We start from the raw sequence: 24663 nt of genomic DNA, 5'->3' as shown, positions 1-24663 counted from the left end.
GGCAGGAACTAATGGGGATCCATAATAAACCCAGGAAGAGTAGCTGCTGCCTTGGCAGGAACTAATGGGGATCCATAATAAACCGCAGGAAGAGTACCTGCTGCCTTGGCAGGAACTAATGGGGATCCACAATAAACCCCAGGAAGAGTAGCTGCTGCCTTGGCAGGAACTAATGGGGAGCCATAATAAACCCCAGGAAGAGTATCTGCTACCTTGGCAGGAACTAATGGGGATCCACAATAAACCCCAGGAAGAGTAGCTGCTGCCTTGGCATCAGATAATTTGGATCCATAATAAACCCCAGGAAGAGTAGATGCTGCCTTGGCAGGAACTAATTGAGATCCATATTAAACCCCAGGAAGAGTAGCTGCTGCCTTGGCAGGAACCAATGGGGATCCATAATAAACCCCAGGAAGAGTAGCTGCTGCCTTGGCAGGAACTAATGGGGATCCATAATAAACCCCAGGAAGAGTAGCTGCTGTCTTGGCAGGAACTAATGGGGATCCATAATAAACCCCAGGAAGAGTATCTGCTGCCTTGGCAGGAACTAATGGGGATCCATAATAAACCCCAGGAAGAGTAGCTGCTGCCTTGGCAGGAACTAATGGGGATCCATAATAAACCCAAGGTAGAGTATCTGCTGCCTTGCCAGCAGATAATGGGGATCCATAATAAACCCCAGGAAGAGTAGCTGCTGCCTTGGCAGGAACTAATTGGGATCCATATTAAACCCCAGGAAGAGTAGCTGCTGCCTTGGCAGGAACTAATGGGGATCCATATTAAACGCCAGGAAAAGTAGCTGCTGCTTTGGCAGGAAGAAATGGGGATCCATAATAAACCCCAGGAAGAGTATCTGCTACCTTGGCAGGATCTAATGGGGATCCATAATAAACCCCAGGAAGAGTGTCTGCTGCCTTGGCAGGAACTAATGGGGATCCTTAATAAACCCCAGAATGAGTAGCTGCTGCCTTGGCAGGAACTAATGGGGATCCATAATAAACCCCAGGAAGAGTAGCTGCTGCTTTGGCAGGAACTAATGGGGATCCATAATAAACCCCAGGAAGAGTATCTGCTACCTTGGCAGGAACTAATGGGGATCCATAATAAACCCCAGGAAGAGTAGTTGCTGCCTTGACAGGAACTAATGGGGATCCACAATAAACCCCAGGAAGAGTAGCTGCTGCCTTGGCAGCAGATAATTTGGATCCATAATAAACCCCAGGAAGAGTAGCTGCTGCCTTGGCAGGAACTAATTGAGATCCATATTAAACCCCAGGAAGAGTAGCTGCTGCCTTGGCAGGAATAAATGATGATCCATAATAAACCCCAGGTAGAGTAGCTGCTGCCTTGGCAGGAACTAATGGGGATCCATAATAAACCCCAGGAAGAGTAGCTGCTGCCTTGACAGGAACTAATGGGGATCCTTAATAAACCCCAGAATGAGTAGCTGCTGCCTTGGCAGGAACTAATGGGGATCCATAATAAACCCCAGGAAGAGTAGCTGCTGCCTTGGCAGGAACTAAGGGGGAACCATATTAAACGCCAGGAAGAGTAGCTGCTGCCTTGGTAGGAACTAATGGGGATCCATAATAAACCCCAGGAAGAGTAGCTGCTGCCTTGGCAGGAACTAATTGAGATCCATAATAAACCCCAGGTAGAGTATCTGCTGCCTTGGCAGGATCTAATGGGGATCCATAATAAACCCCAGGAAGAGTGTCTGCTGCCTTGGCAGGAACTAATGGGGATCCTTAATAAACCCCAGAATGAGTAGCTGCTGCCTTGGCAGGAACTAATGGGGATCCATAATAAACCCCAGGAAGAGTAGCTGCTGCTTTGGCAGGAACTAATGGGGATCCATAATAAACCCCAGGAAGAGTATCTGCTACCTTGGCAGGAACTAATGGGGATCCATAATAAACCCCAGGAAGAGTAGTTGCTGCCTTGACAGGAACTAATGGGGATCCACAATAAACCCCAGGAAGAGTAGCTGCTGCCTTGGCAGCAGATAATTTGGATCCATAATAAACCCCAGGAAGAGTAGCTGCTGCCTTGGCAGGAACTAATTGAGATCCATATTAAACCCCAGGAAGAGTAGCTGCTGCCTTGGCAGGAATAAATGATGATCCATAATAAACCCCAGGTAGAGTAGCTGCTGCCTTGGCAGGAACTAATGGGGATCCATAATAAACCCCAGGAAGATTAGCTGCTGCCTTGACAGGAACTAATGGGGATCCTTAATAAACCCCAGAATGAGTAGCTGCTGCCTTGGCAGGAACTAATGGGGATCCATAATAAACCCCAGGAAGAGTAGCTGCTGCCTTGGCAGGAACTAAGGGGGAACCATATTAAACGCCAGGAAGAGTAGCTGCTGCCTTGGTAGGAACTAATGGGGATCCATAATAAACCCCAGGAAGAGTAGCTGCTGCCTTGGCAGGAACTAATTGAGATCCATAATAAACCCCAGGTAGAGTATCTGCTGTCTTGGCAGCAGATAATGGGGATCCATAATAAACCCCAGGAAGAGTATCTGCTACCTTGGCAGGAACTAATGGGGATCCATAATAAACCCCAGGAAGAGTAGTTGCTGCCTTGACAGGAACTAATGGGGATCCATAATAAACCGCAGGAAGAGTACCTGCTGCCTTGGCAGGAACTAATGGGGATCCATAATAAACCCCAGGAAGAGTAGCTGCTGCCTTGGCAGGAACTAATGGGGATCCACAATAAACCCCAGGAAGAGTAGCTGCTGCCTTGGCATCAGATAATTTGGATCCATAATAAACCCCAGGAAGAGTAGCTGCTGCCTTGGCAGGAACTAATTGAGATCCATATTAAACCCCAGGAAGAGTAGCTGCTGCCTTGGCAGGAACCAATGGGGATCCATAATAAACCCCAGGAAGAGTAGCTTCTGCCTTGGCAGGAATTAATCAGGATCCACATTAAACCCCAGGAAGAGTAGCTGCTGCCTTGGCAGGAACTAATGGGGATCCATAATAAACCCCAGGAAGAGTAGCTGCTGCCTTGGCAGGAACTAAGGGGGAACCATATTAAACGCCAGGAAGAGTAGCTGCTGCCTTGGCAGGAACTAATGGGGATCCATAATAAACCCAAGGTAGAGTATCTGCTGCCTTGCCAGCAGATAATGGGGATCCATAATAAACCCCAGGAAGAGTAGCTGCTGCCTTGGCAGGAACTAATTGGGATCCATATTAAACCCCAGGAAGAGTAGCTGCTGCCTTGGCAGGAAATAATGGGGATCCATATTAAACGTCAGGAAAAGTAGCTGCTGCTTTGGCAGGAACTAATGGGGAGCCATAATAAACCCCAGGAAGAGTATCTGCTACCTTGGCAGGATCTAATGGGGATCCATAATAAACCCCAGGAAGAGTGGCTGCTGCCTTGGCAGGAACTAATGGGGATCCTTAATAAACCCCAGAATGAGTAGCTTCTGCCTTGGCAGGAATTAATCAGGATCCACATTAAACCCCAGGAAGAGTAGCTGCTGCCTTGGCAGGAACTAATGGGGATCCATATTAAACGCCATGAAGAGTAGCTGCTGCCTTGGCAGGAACCAATGGGGATCCATAATAAACCCCAGGAAGAGTATCTGCTACCTTGGCAGGAACTAATGGGGATCCATAATAAACCCCAGGAAGAGTAGTTGCTGCCTTGACAGGAACTAATGGGGATCCACAATAAACCCCAGGAAGAGTAGCTGCTGCCTTGGCAGCAGATAATTTGGATCCATAATAAACCCCAGGAAGAGTAGCTGCTGCCTTGGCAGGAACTAATGGGGATCCACAATAAACCCCAGGAAGAGTAGCTGCTGCCTTGGCAGGAACTAATTGAGATCCATATTAAACCCCAGGAAGAGTAGCTGCTGCCTTGGCAGGAACCAATGGGGATCCATAATAAACCCAAGGAAGAGTAGCTTCTGCCTTGGCAGGAATTAATCAGGATCCACATTAAACCCCAGGAAGAGTAGCTGCTGCCTTGGCAGGAACTAATGGGGATCCATAATAAACCCCAGGAAGAGGAGCTGCTGCCTTGGCAGGAACTAAGGGGGAACCATATTAAACGCCAGGAAGAGTAGCTGCTGCCTTGGCAGGAACTAATGGGGATCCATAATAAACCCAAGGTAGAGTATCTGCTGCCTTGCCAGCAGATAATGGGGATCCATAATAAACCCCAGGAAGAGTAGCTGCTGCCTTGGCAGGAACTAATTGGGATCCATATTAAACCCCAGGAAGAGTAGCTGCTGCCTTGGCAGGAAATAATGGGGATCCATATTAAACGTCAGGAAAAGTAGCTGCTGCTTTGGCAGGAAGAAATGGGGATCCATAATAAACCCCAGGAAGAGTAGCTGCTGCCTTGGCAGGAACCAATGGGGATCCATAATAAACCCCAGGAAGAGTATCTGCTGCCTTGGTAGGAACTAATGGGGATCCATAATAAACCCCAGGAAGAGTAGTTGCTGCCTTGACAGGAACTAATGGGGATCCACAATAAACCCCAGGAAGAGTAGCTGCTGCCTTGGCAGCAGATAATTTGGATCCATAATAAACCCCAGGAAGAGTAGCTGCTGCCTTGGCAGGAACTAATTGAGATCCATATTAAACCCCAGGAAGAGTAGCTGCTGCCTTGGCAGGAATAAATGATGATCCATAATAAACCCCAGGTAGAGTAGCTGCTGCCTTGGCAGGAACTAATGGGGATCCATAATAAACCCCAGGAAGAGTAGCTGCTGCCTTGACAGGAACTAATGGGGATCCTTAATAAACCCCAGAATGAGTAGCTGCTGCCTTGGCAGGAACTAATGGGGATCCATAATAAACCCCAGGAAGAGTAGCTGCTGCCTTGGCAGGAACTAATGGGGATCCATAATAAACCCCAGGAAGAGTAGCTGCTGCCTTGGCAGGAACTAATGGGGATCCATAATAAACCCCAGGAAGAGTAGCTGCTGCCTTGGCAGGAACTAATGGGGATCCTTAATAAACCCCAGAATGAGTAGCTGCTGCCTTGGCAGGAACTAATGGGGATCCATAATAAACCCCAGGAAGAGTAGCTGCTGCTTTGGCAGGAACTAATGGGGATCCATAATAAACCCCAGGAAGAGTATCTGCTACCTTGGCAGGAACTAATGGGGATCCATAATAAACCCCAGGAAGAGTAGTTGCTGCCTTGACAGGAACTAATGGGGATCCATAAGAAACCGCAGGAAGAGTACCTGCTGCCTTGGCAGGAACTAATGGGGATCCACAATAAACCCCAGGAAGAGTAGCTGCTGCCTTGGCATCAGATAATTTGGATCCATAATAAACCCCAGGAAGAGTAGCTGCTGCCTTGGCAGGAACTAATTGAGATCCATATTAAACCCCAGGAAGAGTAGCTGCTGCCTTGGCAGGAACCAATGGGGATCCATAATAAACCCCAGGAAGAGTAGCTTCTGCCTTGGCAGGAATTAATCAGGATCCACATTAAACCCCAGGAAGAGTAGCTGCTGCCTTGGCAGGAACTAATGGGGATCCATAATAAACCCCAGGAAGAGTATCTGCTACCTTGGCAGGAACTAATGGGGATCCATAATAAACCCCAGGAAGAGTAGCTGCTGCCTTGACAGGAACTAATGGGGATCCCTAATAAACCCCAGGAAGAGTATCTGCTACCTTGGCAAGAACTAATGGGGATCCATAATAAACCCCAGGAAGAGTAGCTGCTGCCTTGGCAGGAACTAAGGGGGAACCATATTAAACGCCAGGAAGAGTAGCTGCTGCCTTGGCAGGAACTAATGGGGATCCATAATAAACCCAAGGTAGAGTATCTGCTGCCTTGCCAGCAGATAATGGGGATCCATAATAAACCCCAGGAAGAGTAGCTGCTGCCTTGGCAGGAACTAATTGGGATCCATATTAAACCCCAGGAAGAGTAGCTGCTGCCTTGGCAGGAAATAATGGGGATCCATATTAAACGTCAGGAAAAGTAGCTGCTGCCTTGACAGGAACTAATGGGGATCCATAATAAACCCCAGAATGAGTAGCTGCTGTCTTGGCAGGAACTAATGGGGACCCATAATAAACCCCAGGAAGAGTATCTGCTACCTTGGCAGGATCTAATGGGGATCCATAATAAACCCCAGGAAGAGTGGCTGCTGCCTTGGCAGGAACTAATGGGGATCCTTAATAAACCCCAGAATGAGTAGTTGCTGCCTTGGCAGCAGATAATTTGGATCCATTATAAACCCCAGGAAGAGTAGCTGCTGCCTTGGCAGGAACTAATTGAGATCCATATTAAACCCCAGGATGAGTAGCTGCTGCCTTGGCAGGAACTAATTGAGATCCATATTAAACCCCAGGATGAGTAGCTGCTGCCTTGGCAGGAACTAATGGGGATCCATAATAAACCCCAGGAAGAGTAGCTTCTGCCTTGGCAGGAATTAATCAGGATCCACATTAAACCCCAGGAAGAGTAGCTGCTGCCTTGGCAGGAACTAATGGGGATCCATATTAAACGCCATGAAGAGTAGCTGCTGCCTTGGCAGGAACCAATGGGGATCCATAATAAACCCCAGGAAGAGTAGCTGCTGCCTTGGCAGGAACTAATGGGGATCCATATTAAACCCCAGGAAGAGTAGCTGCTACCTTGGCAGGAACTAATGGGGATCCATAATAAGCCCCAGGAAGAGTAGCTGCTGCCTTGGCAGGAACTAATGGGGATCCATATTAAACCCCAGGAAGAGTAGCTGCTGCCTAGGCAGAATAAAAATAAATAAATACAGTATACTCTCTCCTCCCCGCTCCTACTCTCTCCTCCTCTCCTCTCCTCTCCTCTCCTCTCCTCTCCTCTCCTCTACTGTCTCTCTCCTACTCTCTCTTCCCCTCTCCTACACTCTCTTTCCCTCTCCTCTCCCCTCTCTCTTCTCCTACTCTCTCTTCTCCTTCTCTCTCTTCTCCTTCTCTCTCATCTTCTACTCTCTCCCCCCTCTCCTACTCTCTCTTTCCCTCTCCTCTCCTCTCTCTCCTCTCCTAGTCTCTCCTCCCCTCTTCTACTCTCTTCTCCCTTCTACTCTCTCCTCTCCTCTTCTACTCTCTGCTCCCCTCTTCTACTCTCTCCTCCCCTCTTCTACTCCCCTCTTCTACTCTCTCCTCCCCTCTTCTACTCTCTCCTCCCCTCTTCTACTCTCTCCTCCCCTTTTCTACTCTCTCCTCCCCTTTTCTACTCCCCTCTTCTACTCTCTCCTCCCCTCTTCTACTCTCTCCTCCCCTCTTCTACTCTCTCCTCCCCTCTTCTACTCTCTCCTCCCCTTTTCTACTCTCTCCTCCCCTTTTCTACTCTCTCCTACTCTCTCTACTCTCTCCTACTCTCTCCTCCCCTCTCCTACTCTCTCCTCCCCTCTCCTACTCTCTCCTCCCCTCTCCTACTCTCTCCTCCCCTCTCCTCCCCTCTCCTCCCCTCTCCTCCCCTCTCCTCCCCTCTCCTCCCCTCTCCTCCCCTCTCCTCCCCTCTCCTCCCCTCTCCTCCCCTCTCCTCCCCTCTCCTCCCCTCTCCTCCCCTCTCCTCCTCTCTCCTCCCCTCTCCTCCTCTCTCCTCCCCTCTCCTACTCTCTCCTCCCCTCTCCTACTCTCTCCTCCCCTCTCCTACTCTCTCCTCCCCTCTCCTACTCTCTCCTCCCCTCTCCTACTCTCTCCTCCCCTCTCCTACTCTCTCCTCCCCTCTCCTACTCTCTCCTCCCCTCTCCTACTCTCTCCTCCCCTCTCCTACTCTCTCCTCCCCTCTCCTACTCTCTCCTCCCCTCTCCTACTCTCTCCTCCCCTCTCCTACTCTCTCCTCCCCTCTCCTACTCTCTCCTCCCCTCTCCTACTCTCTCCTCCCCTCTCCTACTCTCTCCTCCCCTCTCCTACTCTCTCCTCCCCTCTCCTACTCTCTCCTCCCCTCTCCTACTCTCTCCTCCCCTCTGCTACTCTCTCCTCCCCTCTGCTACTCTCTCCTCCCCTCTGCTACTCTCTCCTCCCCTCTGCTACTCTCTCCTCCCCTCTGCTACTCTCTCCTCCCCTCTGCTACTCTCTCCTCCCCTCTGCTACTCTCTCCTCCCCTCTGCTACTCTCTCCTCCCCTCTGCTACTCTCTCCTCCCCTCTGCTACTCTCTCCTCCCCTCTGCTACTCTCTCCTCCCCTCTGCTACTCTCTCCTCCCCTCTGCTACTCTCTCCTCCCCTCTGCTACTCTCTCCTCCCCTCTGCTACTCTCTCCTCCCCTCTGCTACTCTCTCCTCCCCTCTGCTACTCTCTCCTCCCCTCTGCTACTCTCTCCTCCCCTCTGCTACTCTCTCCTCCCCTCTGCTACTCTCTCCTCCCCTCTGCTACTCTCTCCTCCCCTCTGCTACTCTCTCCTCCCCTCTGCTACTCTCTCCTCCCCTCTGCTACTCTCTCCTCCCCTCTGCTACTCTCTCCTCCCCTCTGCTACTCTCTCCTCCCCTCTGCTACTCTCTCCTCCCCTCTGCTACTCTCTCCTCCCCTCTGCTACTCTCTCCTCCCCTCTGCTACTCTCTCCTCCCCTCTGCTACTCTCTCCTCCCCTCTGCTACTCTCTCCTCCCCTCTGCTACTCTCTCCTCCCCTCTGCTACTCTCTCCTCCCCTCTGCTACTCTCTCCTCCCCTCTGCTACTCTCTCCTCCCCTCTGCTACTCTCTCCTCCCCTCTGCTACTCTCTCCTCCCCTCTGCTACTCTCTCCTCCCCTCTGCTACTCTCTCCTCCCCTCTGCTACTCTCTCCTCCCCTCTGCTACTCTCTCCTCCCCTCTGCTACTCTCTCCTCCCCTCTGCTACTCTCTCCTCCCCTCTGCTACTCTCTCCTCCCCTCTGCTACTCTCTCCTCCCCTCTGCTACTCTCTCCTCCCCTCTGCTACTCTCTCCTCCCCTCTGCTACTCTCTCCTCCCCTCTGCTACTCTCTCCTCCCCTCTGCTACTCTCTCCTCCCCTCTGCTACTCTCTCCTCCCCTCTGCTACTCTCTCCTCCCCTCTGCTACTCTCTCCTCCCCTCTGCTACTCTCTCCTCCCCTCTGCTACTCTCTCCTCCCCTCTGCTACTCTCTCCTCCCCTCTGCTACTCTCTCCTCCCCTCTGCTACTCTCTCCTCCCCTCTCCTACTCTCTCCTCCCCTCTCCTACTCTCTCCTCCCCTCTCCTACTCTCTCCTCCCCTCTCCTACTCTCTCCTCCCCTCTTCTACTCTCTCCTCCCCTTTTCTACTCTCTCCTCCCCTTTTCTACTTTCTCCTCCCTTTTTCTACTCTCTCCTCCCCTTTTCTACTTTCTCCTCCCTTTTTCTACTCTCTCCTCCCCTTTTCTACACTCGCCTCCCCTTTTCTACTCTCTCCTCCCCTTTTCTACTCTCTCCTCCCCTTTTCTACTCTCTCCTATCTCTCTCTCCTCTCCGTTCCTACTCTCTCCACTCCCCCCTCCCCTCTCCGTTCCTACTCTCTCCTCTCTCCCCACACTCCTCGCCTACTGTCTCCTCTCTTCTCCTACTCATTTCATTTACCTTTCAATTGAAGGGCTTTATTGGCATGGGAAACATATGTTAACATTGCCAAAGCAGGTGAAGTAGATAATAAACAAAAGTGAAATAAACATAAAATATTCACAGTAAACATTACACTCTCAGTAAGTTTTTTTTTCTTTATCAAAAAAGCATGAAAATACTTTGATATGTTTGGAGTCTGGTAAGACGTATGCCATTGTATTACTTATGAGCTTTGTTATTATTTTATTATCACAACTTATTATAAACATATGGGTCTATGATGAGCAGGGAACTCTCTAGATTTTCTTGGTTTTAATATAACTGAAATAACAGTTTGATACGTGGAACTAGAAGCACTGAATTGAGTGGCGTGTCATTCGTGTGAATAGGGGAGGGGGGCTTGAATAGGGGAGGGGGGCTTGAATAGGGGAGGGGGGAGGGGGGCTTGAATAGGGGAGGGGGGGCTACTACTTAGTCACCAAAATGTTGAATAGAACTCTATGGAAAAGGCATCCAATCCTGGGGCTTTTTCTCAGCATCCCAAATCATATCGGGGGGGGTCAACTTTTCTCTGTCCTCTACGTCTACATTTGTAATGGTAAAGGTTGTTATTTTCTCTGTCCTCTACGTCTACATTTGTAATGGGTAAAGGTTGTTATTTTTTCCTTTACATATTGAATGTCATTCGTTGTTCTTGAAGAAGCGTTCTGTTCATTCTCCAAATTCCTTCTGCTTCTGTTTTTCCACAGAAAGTAGTTGTGCAGTAGATTTCAAACCCCGGTGATCTCTGAGTCTGAGCTCAACGGCGGGTGAAATGTAACCGAGGTGGTTCAATGAAACCTGGCTGGAGACTTGAAGACTTGAAGAGTGTTAGCTTCCTGAACTAATCACTATGGGCTTTATCTAAGTGGGCTAACACAGTCTTGTGAAATGCAGGAGACCTGGTTTGAACTCAGTCACAAGAGCAAGATTAAATAGGGAAGTGGAAAGGAAAAGTAGGAAAACCAGTCAGTATCTGGTTGCCTCATGCAGCGTGACACATCTCCTTCACATAGAGTTGATCAGGCTGTTGATTGTGGCCTGTGGAATGTTGTCCCACTCCTCTTCAATGGCTGTGTGAAGTTGCTGGATATTAGTGGGAACTGGAACACACTGTCGTACACGTCGATACAGGGGAGAGATGGAGGGAGATGGAGGAAGTAGGGAGATGTGGGGGAGTAGGTGGAAGTAGGGAGAGATAGAGGGAGATGGAGGAAGTAGGGAGAGATGGAGGGAGATGGAGGAAGTAGGGAGAGATGGAGGGAGATGGAGGAAGTAGGGAGAGATGGAGGAAGTAGGGAGAGATGGAGGGAGATGGAGGAAGTAGGGAGAGATGGAGGGAGATGGAGGAAGTAGGGAGAGATGGAGGGAGATGGAGGAAGTAGGGAGAGATGGAGGGAGATGGAGGAAGTAGGGAGAGATGGAGGGAGATGGAGGAAGTAGGGAGAGATGGAGGGAGATGGAGGAAGTAGGGAGAGATGGAGGGAGATGGAGGAAGTAGGGAGAGATGGAGGGAGATGGAGGAAGTAGGGAGAGATAGAGGGAGATGGAGGAAGTAGGGAGAGATAGAGGGAGATGGAGGAAGTAGGGAGAGATAGAGGGAGATGGAGGAAGTAGGGAGAGATAGAGGGAGATGGAGGAAGTAGGGAGAGATGGAGGGAGATGGAGGAAGTAGGGAGAGATGGAGGGAGATGGAGGAAGTAGGGAGAGATAGAGGGAGATGGAGGAAGTAGGGAGATGTGGGGGAGATGGAGGAAGTAGGGGGAGATAGAGGGAGATGGAGGAAGTAGGGGGAGATAGAGGGAGATGGAGGAAGTAGGGAGAGATAGAGGGAGATGGAGGAAGTAGGGAGAGATAGAGGGAGATGGAGGAAGTAGGGAGAGATAGAGGGAGATGGAGGAAGTAGGGAGAGATAGAGGGAGATGGAGGAAGTAGGGAGAGATGGAGGAAGTAGGGAGAGATGGAGGAAGTAGGGAGAGATGGAGGGAGATGGAGGAAGTAGGGAGAGATGGAGGGAGATGGAGGAAGTAGGGAGAGATAGAGGGAGATGGAGGAAGTAGGGAGAGATAGAGGGAGATGGAGGAAGTAGGGAGAGATAGAGGGAGATGGAGGAAGTAGGGAGAGATAGAGGGAGATGGAGGAAGTAGGGAGAGATAGAGGGAGATGGAGGAAGTAGGGAGAGATGGAGGGAGATGGAGGAAGTAGGGAGAGATGGAGGGAGATGGAGGAAGTAGGGAGAGATAGAGGGAGATGGAGGAAGTAGGGAGAGATGGAGGGAGATGGAGGAAGTAGGGAGAGATGGAGGGAGATGGAGGAAGTAGGGAGAGATGGAGGGAGATGGAGGAAGTAGGGAGAGATAGAGGGAGATGGAGGAAGTAGGGAGAGATGGAGGGAGATGGAGGAAGTAGGGAGAGATAGAGGGAGATGGAGGAAGTAGGGAGAGATAGAGGGAGATGGAGGAAGTAGGGAGAGATGGAGGGAGATGGAGGAAGTAGGGAGAGATGGAGGGATATGGAGGAAGTAGGGAGAGATGGAGGGAGATGGAGGAAGTAGGGAGAGATGGAGGGAGATGGAGGAAGTAGGGAGAGATGGAGGGAGATGGAGGAAGTAGGGAGAGATGGAGGGAGATGGAGGAAGTAGGGAGAGATAGAGGGAGATGGAGGAAGTAGGGAGATGTGGAGGGAGATGGAGGAAGTAGGGAGAGATGGAGGGAGATGGAGGAAGTAGGGAGAGATAGAGGGAGATGGAGGAAGTAGGGAGAGATGGAGGGAGATGGAGGAAGTAGGGAGAGATAGAGGGAGATGGAGGAAGTAGGGAGAGATAGAGGGAGATGGAGGAAGTAGGGAGAGATGGAGGGAGATGGAGGAAGTAGGGAAAGATGGAGGGAGATGGAGGAAGTAGGGAGAGATGGAGGAAGTAGGGAGAGATGGAGGGAGATGGAGGAAGTAGGGAGAGATAGAGGGAGATGGAGGAAGTAGGGAGAGATGGAGGGAGATGGAGGAAGTAGGGAGAGATGGAGGAAGTAGGGAGAGATTGAGGGAGATGGAGGAAGTAGGGAGAGATGGAGGGAGATGGAGGAAGTAGGGAGAGATAGAGGGAGATGGAGGAAGTAGGGAGAGATAGAGGGAGATGGAGGAAGTAGGGAGAGATGGAGGGAGATGGAGGAAGTAGGGAGAGATGGAGGGAGATGGAGGAAGTAGGGAGAGATGGAGGGAGATGGAGGAAGTAGGGAGAGATGGAGGAAGTAGGGAGAGATTGAGGGAGATGGAGGAAGTAGGGAGAGATAGAGGGAGATGGAGGAAGTAGGGAGAGATGGAGGGAGATGGAGGAAGTAGGGAGAGATGGAGGGAGATGGAGGAAGTAGGGAGAGATGGAGGGAGATGGAGGAAGTAGGGAGAGATAGAGGGAGATGGAGGAAGTAGGGAGAGATAGAGGGAGATGGAGGAAGTAGGGAGAGATGGAGGGAGATGGAGGAAGTAGGGAGAGATGGAGGGAGATGGAGGAAGTAGGGAGAGATAGAGGGAGATGGAGGAAGTAGGGAGAGATGGAGGGAGATGGAGGAAGTAGGGAGAGATGGAGGGAGATGGAGGAAGTAGGGAGAGATGGAGGGAGATGGAGGAAGTAGGGAGAGATAGAGGGAGATGGAGGAAGTAGGGAGATGTGGAGGGAGATGGAGGAAGTAGGGAGAGATGGAGGGAGATGGAGGAAGTAGGGAGAGATGGAGGGAGATGGAGGAAGTAGGGAGAGATAGAGGGAGATGGAGGAAGTAGGGAGAGATAGAGGGAGATGGAGGAAGTAGGGAGAGATGGAGGGAGATGGAGGAAGTAGGGAGAGATGGAGGGAGATGGAGGAAGTAGGGAGAGATAGAGGGAGATGGAGGAAGTAGGGAGAGATAGAGGGAGATGGAGGAAGTAGGGAGAGATGGAGGGAGATGGAGGAAGTAGGGAGAGATGGAGGGAGATGGAGGAAGTAGGGAGAGATGGAGGGAGATGGAGGAAGTAGGGAGAGATGGAGGAAGTAGGGAGAGATTGAGGGAGATGGAGGAAGTAGGGAGAGATAGAGGGAGATGGAGGAAGTAGGGAGAGATGGAGGGAGATGGAGGAAGTAGGGAGAGATGGAGGGAGATGGAGGAAGTAGGGAGAGATGGAGGGAGATGGAGGAAGTAGGGAGAGATAGAGGGAGATGGAGGAAGTAGGGAGAGATAGAGGGAGATGGAGGAAGTAGGGAGAGATGGAGGGAGATGGAGGAAGTAGGGAGAGATGGAGGGAGATGGAGGAAGTAGGGAGAGATAGAGGGAGATGGAGGAAGTAGGGAGAGATGGAGGGAGATGGAGGAAGTAGGGAGAGATGGAGGAAGTAGGGAGAGATTGAGGGAGATGGAGGAAGTAGGGAGAGATGGAGGGAGATGGAGGAAGTAGGGAGAGATAGAGGGAGATGGAGGAAGTAGGGAGAGATGGAGGGAGATGGAGGAAGTAGGGAGATGTGGGGGAGTAGGTTGAGGAAGTAGGGAGAGATGGAGGGAGATGGAGGAAGTAGGGAGATGTGGGGGGGTAGGTTGAGGAAGTAGGGAGAGATGGAGGGAGATGGAGGAAGTAGGGAGAGATGGAGGGAGATGGAGGAAGTAGGGAGAGATAGAGGGAGATGGAGGAAGTAGGGAGAGATAGAGGGAGATGGAGGAAGTAGGGAGAGATAGAGGGAGATGGAGGAAGTAGGGAGAGATGGAGGGAGATGGAGGAAGTAGGGAGAGATGGAGGGAGATGGAGGAAGTAGGGAGAGATTGAGGGAGATGGAGGAAGTAGGGAGAGATGGAGGGAGATGGAGGAAGTAGGGAGAGATAGAGGGAGATGGAGGAAGTAGGGAGAGATGGAGGGAGATGGAGGAAGTAGGGAGAGATGGAGGGAGATGGAGGAAGTAGGGAGAGATGGAGGGAGATGGAGGAAGTAGGGAGAGATGGAGGGAGATGGAGGAAGTAGGGAGAGATAGAGGGAGATGGAGGAAGTAGGGAGAGATGGAGGGAGATGGAGGAAGTAGGGAGAGATGGAGGGAGATGGAGGAAGTAGGGAGAGATGGAGGGAGATGGAGGAAGTAGGGAGAGATGGAGGGAGATGGAGGAAGTAGGGAGAGATAGAGGGAGATGGAGGAAGTAGGGAGAGATTGAGGGAGATGGAGGAAGTAGGGAGAGATGGAGGAAGTAGGGAGAGATTGAGGGAGATGGAGGAAGTAGGGAGAGATGGAGGAAGTAGGGAGAGATTGAGGGAGATGGAGGAAGTAGGGAGAGATGGAGGGAGATGGAGGAAGTAGGGAGAGATAGAGGGAGATGGAGGAAGTAGGGAGAGATAGAGGGAGATGGAGGAAGTAGGGAGAGATGGAGGGAGATGGAGGAAGTAGGGAGAGATGGAGGGAGATGGAGGAAGTAGGGAGAGATGGAGGGAGATGGAGGAAGTAGGGAGAGATAGAGGGAGATGGAGGAAGTAGGGAGAGATGGAGGGAGATGGAGGAAGTAGGGAGAGATGGAGGGAGATGGAGGAAGTAGGGAGAGATGGAGGGAGATGGAGGAAGTAGGGAGAGATAGAGGGAGATGGAGGAAGTAGGGAGAGATTGAGGGAGATGGAGGAAGTAGGGAGAGATGGAGGGAGATGGAGGAAGTAGGGAGAGATAGAGGGAGATGGAGGAAGTAGGGAGAGATGGAGGAAGTAGGGAGAGATTGAGGGAGATGGAGGAAGTAGGGAGAGATGGAGGGAGATGGAGGAAGTAGGGAGAGATAGAGGGAGATGGAGGAAGTAGGGAGAGATAGAGGGAGATGGAGGAAGTAGGGAGAGATGGAGGGAGATGGAGGAAGTAGGGAGAGATGGAGGGAGATGGAGGAAGTAGGGAGAGATGGAGGGAGATGGAGGAAGTAGGGAGAGATAGAGGGAGATGGAGGAAGTAGGGAGAGATGGAGGGAGATGGAGGAAGTAGGGAGAGATGGAGGGAGATGGAGGAAGTAGGGAGAGATGGAGGGAGATGGAGGAAGTAGGGAGAGATAGAGGGAGATGGAGGAAGTAGGGAGAGATTGAGGGAGATGGAGGAAGTAGGGAGAGATGGAGGGAGATGGAGGAAGTAGGGAGAGATAGAGGGAGATGGAGGAAGTAGGGAGAGATGGAGGAAGTAGGGAGAGATTGAGGGAGATGGAGGAAGTAGGGAGAGATGGAGGGAGATGGAGGAAGTAGGGAGAGATAGAGGGAGATGGAGGAAGTAGGGAGAGATAGAGGGAGATGGAGGAAGTAGGGAGAGATGGAGGGAGATGGAGGAAGTAGGGAGAGATAGAGGGAGATGGAGGAAGTAGGGAGAGATGGAGGGAGATGGAGGAAGTAGGGAGAGATAGAGGGAGATGGAGGAAGTAGGGAGAGATGGAGGGAGATGGAGGAAGTAGGGAGAGATGGAGGGAGATGGAGGAAGTAGGGAGAGATGGAGGAAGTAGGGAGAGATGGAGGAAGTAGGGAGAGATGGAGGAAGTAGGGAGAGATGGAGGAAGTAGGGAGAGATGGAGGAAGTAGGGAGAGATGGAGGAAGTAGGGAGAGATGGAGGGTGATGGAGGAAGTAGGGAGAGATGGAGGGTGATGGAGGAAGTAGGGAGAGATGGAGGAAGTAGGGAGAGATGGAGGGAGATGGAGGAAGTAGGGAGAGATGGAGGAAGTAGGGAGAGATGGAGGAAGTAGGGAGAGATGGAGGAAGTAGGGAGAGATAGAGGGAGATGGAGGAAGTAGGGAGAGATGGAGGGAGATGGAGGAAGTAGGGAGATGTGGGGGGGGGGTAGGTTGAGGAAGTAGGGAGAGATGGAGGGAGATGGAGGAAGTAGGGAGAGATGGAGGGAGATGGAGGAAGTAGGGAGAGATAGAGGGAGATGGAGGAAGTAGGGAGAGATGGAGGGAGATGGAGGAAGTAGGGAGAGATGGAGGGAGATGGAGGAAGTAGGGAGATGTGGGGGAGTAGGTTGAGGAAGTAGGGAGAGATAGAGGGAGATGGAGGAAGTAGGGAGAGATGGAGGGAGATGGAGGAAGTAGGGAGAGATGGAGGGAGATGGAGGAAGTAGGGAGAGATGGAGGGAGATGGAGGAAGTAGGGAGAGATGGAGGGAGATGGAGGAAGTAGGGAGAGATAGAGGGAGATGGAGGAAGTAGGGAGAGATGGAGGGAGATGGAGGAAGTAGGGAGAGATGGAGGGAGATGGAGGAAGTAGGGAGAGATGGAGGGAGATGGAGGAAGTAGGGAGAGATGGAGGGAGATGGAGGAAGTAGGGAGAGATAGAGGGAGATGGAGGAAGTAGGGAGAGATAGAGGGAGATGGAGGAAGTAGGGAGAGATGGAGGGAGATGGAGGAAGTAGGGAGAGATAGAGGGAGATGGAGGAAGTAGGGAGAGATGGAGGAAGTAGGGAGAGATTGAGGGAGATGGAGGAAGTAGGGAGAGATGGAGGGAGATGGAGGAAGTAGGGAGAGATAGAGGGAGATGGAGGAAGTAGGGAGAGATAGAGGGAGATGGAGGAAGTAGGGAGAGATGGAGGGAGATGGAGGAAGTAGGGAGAGATGGAGGAAGTAGGGAGAGATGGAGGAAGTAGGGAGAGATGGAGGAAGTAGGGAGAGATGGAGGAAGTAGGGAGAGATGGAGGAAGTAGGGAGAGATGGAGGAAGTAGGGAGAGATGGAGGGTGATGGAGGAAGTAGGGAGAGATGGAGGAAGTAGGGAGAGATGGAGGGAGATGGAGGAAGTAGGGAGAGATGGAGGAAGTAGGGAGAGATGGAGGAAGTAGGGAGAGATGGAGGAAGTAGGGAGAGATAGAGGGAGATGGAGGAAGTAGGGAGAGATGGAGGGAGATGGAGGAAGTAGGGAGATGTGGGGGGGGTAGGTTGAGGAAGTAGGGAGAGATGGAGGGAGATGGAGGAAGTAGGGAGAGATGGAGGGAGATGGAGGAAGTAGGGAGAGATAGAGGGAGATGGAGGAAGTAGGGAGAGATAGAGGGAGATGGAGGAAGTAGGGAGAGATGGAGGGAGATGGAGGAAGTAGGGAGAGATGGAGGGAGATGGAGGAAGTAGGGAGAGATGGAGGGAGATGGAGGAAGTAGGGAGAGATGGAGGGAGATGGAGGAAGTAGGGAGAGATGGAGGGAGATGGAGGAAGTAGGGAGAGATGGAGGGAGATGGAGGAAGTAGGGAGAGATGGAGGGAGATGGAGGAAGTAGGGAGAGATGGAGGGAGATGGAGGAAGTAGGGAGAGATGGAGGGAGATGGAGGAAGTAGGGAGAGATGGAGGGAGATGGAGGAAGTAGGGAGAGATAGAGGGAGATGGAGGAAGTAGGGAGAGATGGAGGGAGATGGAGGAAGTAGGGAGAGATGGAGGGAGATGGAGGAAGTAGGGAGAGATGGAGGGAGATGGAGGAAGTAGGGAGAGATAGAGGGAGATGGAGGAAGTAGGGAGAGATGGAGGGAGATGGAGGAAGTAGGGAGAGATGGAGGGAGATGGAGGAAGTAGGGAGAGATGGAGGGAGATGGAGGAAGTAGGGAGAGATGGAGGGAGATGGAGGAAGTAGGGAGAGATAGAGGGAGGAAGTAGGGAGAGATAGAGGGAGATGGAGGAAGTAGGGAGAGATAGAGGGAGATGGAGGAAGTAGGGAGAGATGGAGGGAGATGGAGGAAGTAGGGAGAGATGGAGGGAGATGGAGGAAGTAGGGAGAGATAGAGGGAGATGGAGGAAGTAGGGAGAGATGGAGGGAGATGGAGGAAGTAGGGAGAGATGGAGGGAGATGGAGGAAGTAGGGAGAGATGGAGGGAGATGGAGGAAGTAGGGAGAGATGGAGGGAGATGGAGGAAGTAGGGAGAGATGGAGGGAGATGGAGGAAGTAGGGAGAGATGGAGGGAGATGGAGGAAGTAGGGAGAGATGAGGGAGATGGAGAAGTGGGGGAGTTGAGGGAGGTAAGGAGATGTGGGGGGGGTAGGTGGAGGGAGGTAGGGAGAGATGGAAGAAGTATAGAGAGGTAAAGGGAGGTAGGGTAGGGAGAGTGAAGGGAGGTGCGGAGAGGTAGAAGTGGGAGTGGGGGAGGTGGATGGACGTAGGGGATAAGGCAGGTCCCCTAGCTTGGCTAGGAAGGAGGAGAGGGTTAGGAGAGAGGAGAGAGCTAGGAGAGAGGAGAGGGTTAGGAGAGAGGAGAGAGAAGAGGGCTATGAGAGAGGAGAGAGGAGAGAGCTAGGAGAGAGGAGAGGGTTAGGAGAGAGGTGAGAGGAGAGAGCTAGGAGAGAGGACAGGGTTAGGAGAGAGGAGAGGGTTAGGAGAGAGGAGAGAGGAGAGGGTTAGGAGAGAGGAGAGGGTTAGGAGAGAGGAGAGGGTTAGGAGAGAGGAGAGGGTTAGGAGAGAGGAGAGGGTTAGGAGAGAGGAGAGGGTTAGGAGAGAGGAGAGGGTTAGGAGAGAGGAGAGAGAAGAGTGTTAGGAGAGAGGAGAGGGTTAGGAGAGAGGAGAGGGTTAGGAGAGAGGAGAGGGTTAGGAGAGAGGAGAGGGTTAGGAGAGTGGAGAGAGCTAGGAGAGAGGAGAGGGTTAGGAGAGAGGAGAGAGGAGAGTGGAGAGAGCTATGAGAGAGGAGAGGGTTAGGAGAGAGGAGAGTGGAGAGAGCTATGAGAGAGGAGAGGGTTAGGAGAGAGGAGAGAGGAGAGAGGAGAGAGGAGAGGGTTAGGAGAGAGGAGAGGGTTAGGAGAGAGGAGAGAGGAGAGTGGAGAGAGCTAGGAGAGAGGAGAGGGTTAGGAGAGAGGAGAGAGGAGAGAGGAGAGGGTTAGGAGAGAGGAGAGGGTTAGGAGAGGTATTGTCAAGTCTTCCTCTACCCACTAACCCAGAACCAGTACTGTATCGGTCAGTTCATTCTCTCTGGAGTAGGGGGTCAGGCCTGTTGGCAAAACACACACAGCTGCCCTTCCCTGAAGTGTGTTAGTGAACAGCAGATTATTTAAGGACTTTCAGCTCTTTGAAGCCCTCTCAGCCAGTCAGGAAGTCAATTCCTCACAGTGCCCTGTCAGTGTGTATGTATTGGTGTGTGTGTGTGTGTGTTTGTGTAAGGCAATACGTCGCTGAACTCTGGGAGATGTACAACTCCACATCACTGCAGACGCCCACGGCTCCATTAAAACACACTTCCTGTGATGTCATCAGAGACGGACACGAGACGAGGAGGAAACTAATGGCTGCTGTCCCAAATGGCCATCTGCCTTGATAGTGCCCCACGCATAGGGCTCTTGTCTTCAAGTAGTGAACTATTTGAGCTATAGTCAGGATGATGATGATGATGGGATGATCATGGTGAAGTCATGACGGTGTGGGAAACACCTTTATGTTTTCACTAGGTGAGAAACTCATTTAGTACCCCTTAGTTACCACTTATTTACAGATAGACCAACAGTCTCTTAGTTACCACTTATTTACAGATAGACCAACAGTCTCTTAGTTACCACTTATTTACAGATAGACCAACAGCCCCTTAGTTACCACTTATTTACAGATAGACCAACAGCCCCTTAGTTACCACTTATTTACAGATAGACCAACAGCCCCTTAGTTACCACTTATTTACAGATAGACCAACAGTCTCTTAGTTACCACTTATTTACAGATAGACCAACAGCCCCTTAGTTACCACTTATTTACAGATAGACCAACAGCCCCTTAGTTACCACTTATTTACAGATAGACCAACAGCCCCTTAGTTACCACTTATTTACAGATAGACCAACAGCCCCTTAGTTACCACTTATTTACAGATAGACCAACAGCCCCTTAGTTACCACTTATTTACAGATAGACCAACAGCCCCTTAGTTACCACTTATTTACAGATAGACCCCTTTACACACATCAATGGGTAACTGGCAAACTGGGAAGGGTGTTGTTAAACCATGGGGACTGCTTGAAGTTCAAATTAGGGAGGTGTTAAATGAAAGTGTTAATGAAAAAGCAAACAACCATTGTAACTGTGTTTAGTTTCCATGGTCTGTGAACGGTACTGCATTACCCACATGATCTACAGTGGTTTACAGGACTTTACTGTAGTATTTATTGTGGTGTACTGTTGTATTTACAGTTAACTACTGTATATTATAAATACTGTAGTAAAAGAAAACTGTAGTATATGCTGTAGTATTGCAGTGTTTTTGCTGACTGTACTATACTGTAGTAATGCAGTGTTTTTGCTGACTGTACTATACTGTAGTAATGCAGTGTTTTTGCTGACTGTAATATACTGTAGTAATGCAGTGTTTTTGCTGACTGTAATATACTGTAGTAATGCAGTGTTTTTGCTGACTGTAATATACTGTAGTAATGCAGTGTTTTTGCTGACTGTAATATACTGTAGTAATGCAGTGTTTTTGCTGACTGTAATATACTGTAGCAATGTAGTGTTTTAGCTGACTGTACTGTACTGTAGTAATGTAGTGTTTTTGCTGACTGTAATATACTGTAGTAATGTAGTGTTTTTGCTGACTGTAATATACTGTAGTAATGCAGTGTTTTTGCTGACTGTAATATACTGTAGTAATGCAGTGTTTTTGCTGACTGTAATATACTGTAGTAATGTAGTGTTTTTGCTGACTGTAATATACTGTAGTAATGCAGTGTTTTTGCTGACTGTAATATACTGTAGTAATGCAGTGTTTTTGCTGACTGTAATATACTGTAGTAATGTAGTGTTTTTGCTGACTGTAATATACTGTAGTAATGTAGTGTTTTTGCTGACTGTAATATACTGTAGTAATGCAGTGTTTTTGCTGACTGTAATATACTGTAGTAATGCAGTGTTTTTGCTGACTGTAATATACTGTAGTAATGTAGTGTTTTAGCTGACTGTACTGTACTGTAGTAATGTAGTGTTTTTGCTGACTGTAATATACTGTAGTAATGTAGTGTTTTTGCTGACTGTAATATACTGTAGTAATGCAGTGTTTTTGCTGACTGTAATATACTGTAGTAATGCAGTGTTTTTGCTGACTGTAATATACTGTAGTAATGTAGTGTTTTAGCTGACTGTACTGTACTGTAGTAATGTAGTGTTTTTGCTGACTGTAATATACTGTAGTAATGTAGTGTTTTTGCTGACTGTAATATACTGTAGTAATGCAGTGTTTTTGCTGACTGTAATATACTGTAGTAATGCAGTGTTTTTGCTGACTGTAATATACTGTAGTAATGTAGTGTTTTAGCTGACTGTACTGTACTGTAGTAATGTAGTGTTTTTGCTGACTGTAATATACTGTAGTAAGTAATGTAGTGTTTTTGCTGACTGTAATATACTGTAGTAATGTAGTGTTTTTGCTGACTGTAATATACTGTAGTAATTAATGTAGTGTTTTGCTGACTGTAATATACTGTAGTAATGTAGTGTTTTAGCTGACTGTAATATACTGTAGTAATTAATGTAGTGTTTTGCTGACTGTAATATACTGTAGTAAGTAATGTAGTGTTTTTGCTGACTGTACTATAAGGTAGTAATGCAGTGTTTTTGCTGACTGTAATATACCGTAGTAATTAATGTAGTGTTTTTGTTTAATAATCTTTGATATAGAAGTGGAGGATTTCTCTTTCAGGACACCTACTGGATAAATACTAAATAGCTAATTTTCCACAGCCTGTAGGTAGTTAGGTGGGTAGGTGGGTAGTTAGCTAGCTAGCTAGCTAGCTAGCTAGCTAGCTAGGTAGGTAGGTAGGTAGGTAGGTGGGTAGGTGGGTAGGTGGGTAGGTGGGTAGGTGGGTAGGTGGGTAGGTGGGTAGGTGGGTAGGTGGGTAGGTGGGTAGGTGGGTAGGTAGGTAGGTGGGTAGGTAGGTAGGTGGGTAGGTAGGTAGGTAGGTAGGTAGGTGGGTGGGTAGGTAGGTAGGTGGGTAGGTGGGTAGGTGGGTAGGTAGGTAGGTAGGTAGGTGGGTAGGTGGGTAGGTAAGTAGATACGACCTGTCTGAACAGAGAGTTCAGAACTTCCGATAACTTTATGAGGGGATAAAAAATACTTGATCCATTTTAGAATAAGGCTGTAACGTAACAAAATGTCAAGTGGTCTGAATACTTCCGAAGGCACTGTATCTGTACTCTTAGTACTCCCATTTATTTTGTTAATATGGAGTATTTCTCACATGTTGGTATTTTTTCATAGTAATATGGAGCTATTCAATGTGTATTTAACCTACCTACCTATACTTATTTTCCACCATAATTTGCAAATAAATTCATAAAAAAGCCTACAATGTGATTTTCTGGATTTTTTTCCCTGATTTTGTCTTTTATAGTTGAAGTGTACCTATGATGAAAATTACAGGCCTCTCTCATCTTTTTAAGTGGGAGAACTTGCACAATTGGTGGCTGACTAAATACTTTTTTGCCCCACTGTAGGTAGGTAGTTACATAGTTAGTTAGACATTAGGTAGGTAGTTAGTTAGACATTAGGTAGGTAGTTAGTTAGACATTAGGTAGGTAGTTAGTTAGACATTAGGTAGGTAGTTAGTTAGATATTAGGTAGGTAGTTAGTTAGATATTAGGTAGGTAGTTAGTTAGACAGTAGGTAGGTAGTTAGTTAGACAGTAGGTAGGTAGTTAGTTAGGTAGGTAGGTAGTTAGTTAGACATTAGGTAGGTAGTTAGTTAGACATTAGGTAGGTAGTTAGTTAGACATTAGGTAGGTAGTTAGTTAGATATTAGGTAGGTAGTTAGGTAGGTAGTTAGTTAGACAGTAGGTAGGTAGTTAGGAAGGTAGGTAGGTAGATAGGTAGTTAGTTAGACATTAGGTAGGTAGGTAGTTAGTTAGACAGTGGGTAGGTAGTTAGGAAGGTAAGTAGTTACTTAGATATTAGGTAGGTAGTTAGGAAGGTAGGTAGGTAGGTAGTTAGTTAGACATTAGGTAGGTAGTTAGTTAGACAGTAGGTAGGTAGTTAGGTAGGTAGGTAGTTAGTTAGATATTAGTTAGGAAGGTTTGTAAGTAGGTAGTTAGTTAGACATTAGGTAGGTAGGTAGTTAGTTAGACATTAGGTAGGTAGTTAGTTAGATATTAGGTAGGTAGTTAGTTAGACAGTAGGTAGGTAGTTAGTTAGACAGTAGGTAGGTAGTTAGTTAGGTAGGTAGGTAGTTAGTTAGACAGTAGGTAGGTAGTTAGTTAGACATTAGGTAGGTAGTTAGTTAGACATTAGGTAGGTAGTTAGTTAGATATTAGGTAGGTAGTTAGGTAGGTAGTTAGTTAGACAGTAGGTAGGTAGTTAGGAAGGTAGGTAGGTAGATAGGTAGTTAGTTAGACATTAGGTAGGTAGGTAGTTAGTTAGACAGTGGGTAGGTAGTTAGGAAGGTAAGCAGTTACTTAGATATTAGGTAGGTAGTTAGGAAGGTAGGTAGGTAGGTAGTTAGTTAGACATTAGGTAGGTAGGTAGTTAGTTAGTTAGACAGTAGGTAGGTAGTTAGGTAGGTAGGTAGTTAGTTAGATATTAGTTAGGAAGGTAGGTAAGTAGGTAGTTAGTTAGACATTAGGTAGGTAGGTAGTTAGTTAGACAGTAGGTAGGTAGTTAGACATTAGGTAGGTATGTAGTTAGTTAGACATTAGGTAGGTAGGTAGTTAGTTAGACAGTAGGTAGGTAGTTAGACATTAGGTAGGTAGGTAGTTAGTTAGACAGTAGGTAGGTAGGTAGTTAGTTAGACAGTAGGTAGGTAGGTAGTTAGACATTAGGTAGGTAGGTAGTTATTTAGACAGTAGGTAGGTAGTTAGTTAGACATTAGGTAGGTAGGTAGTTAGACATTAGGTAGGTAGGTAGTTAGTTAGACATTAGGTAGGTAGGTAGTTAGTTAGACATTAGGTAGGTAGTTAGTTAGACATTAGGTAGGTAGGTAGTTAGTTAGACATTAGGTAGGTAGTTAGTTAGACATTAGGTAGGTAGGTAGTTAGTTAGACAGTAGGTAGGTAGTTAGGAAGGTAAGTAGATACGACCAGAGTCTGAACAGAGAGTTCAGAACTTCTGCTTTGTTCTATTAACTGCAGGGAACTCAAGATATGGTCTATACTTGGCATGTATGTTTCTGACATGGGTGGCACAAATTGTGATATGGGGAATGAAAAGGGGAGGGGTAAATGTAAATTAAACA

This window comes from Salvelinus fontinalis, chromosome 28 (assembly GCF_029448725.1).
Source record: "Salvelinus fontinalis isolate EN_2023a chromosome 28, ASM2944872v1, whole genome shotgun sequence".
In the NCBI taxonomy this organism is placed as follows: Eukaryota; Metazoa; Chordata; class Actinopteri; order Salmoniformes; family Salmonidae; genus Salvelinus; species Salvelinus fontinalis.
Note: the sequence above shows the minus strand (reverse complement) of the source record.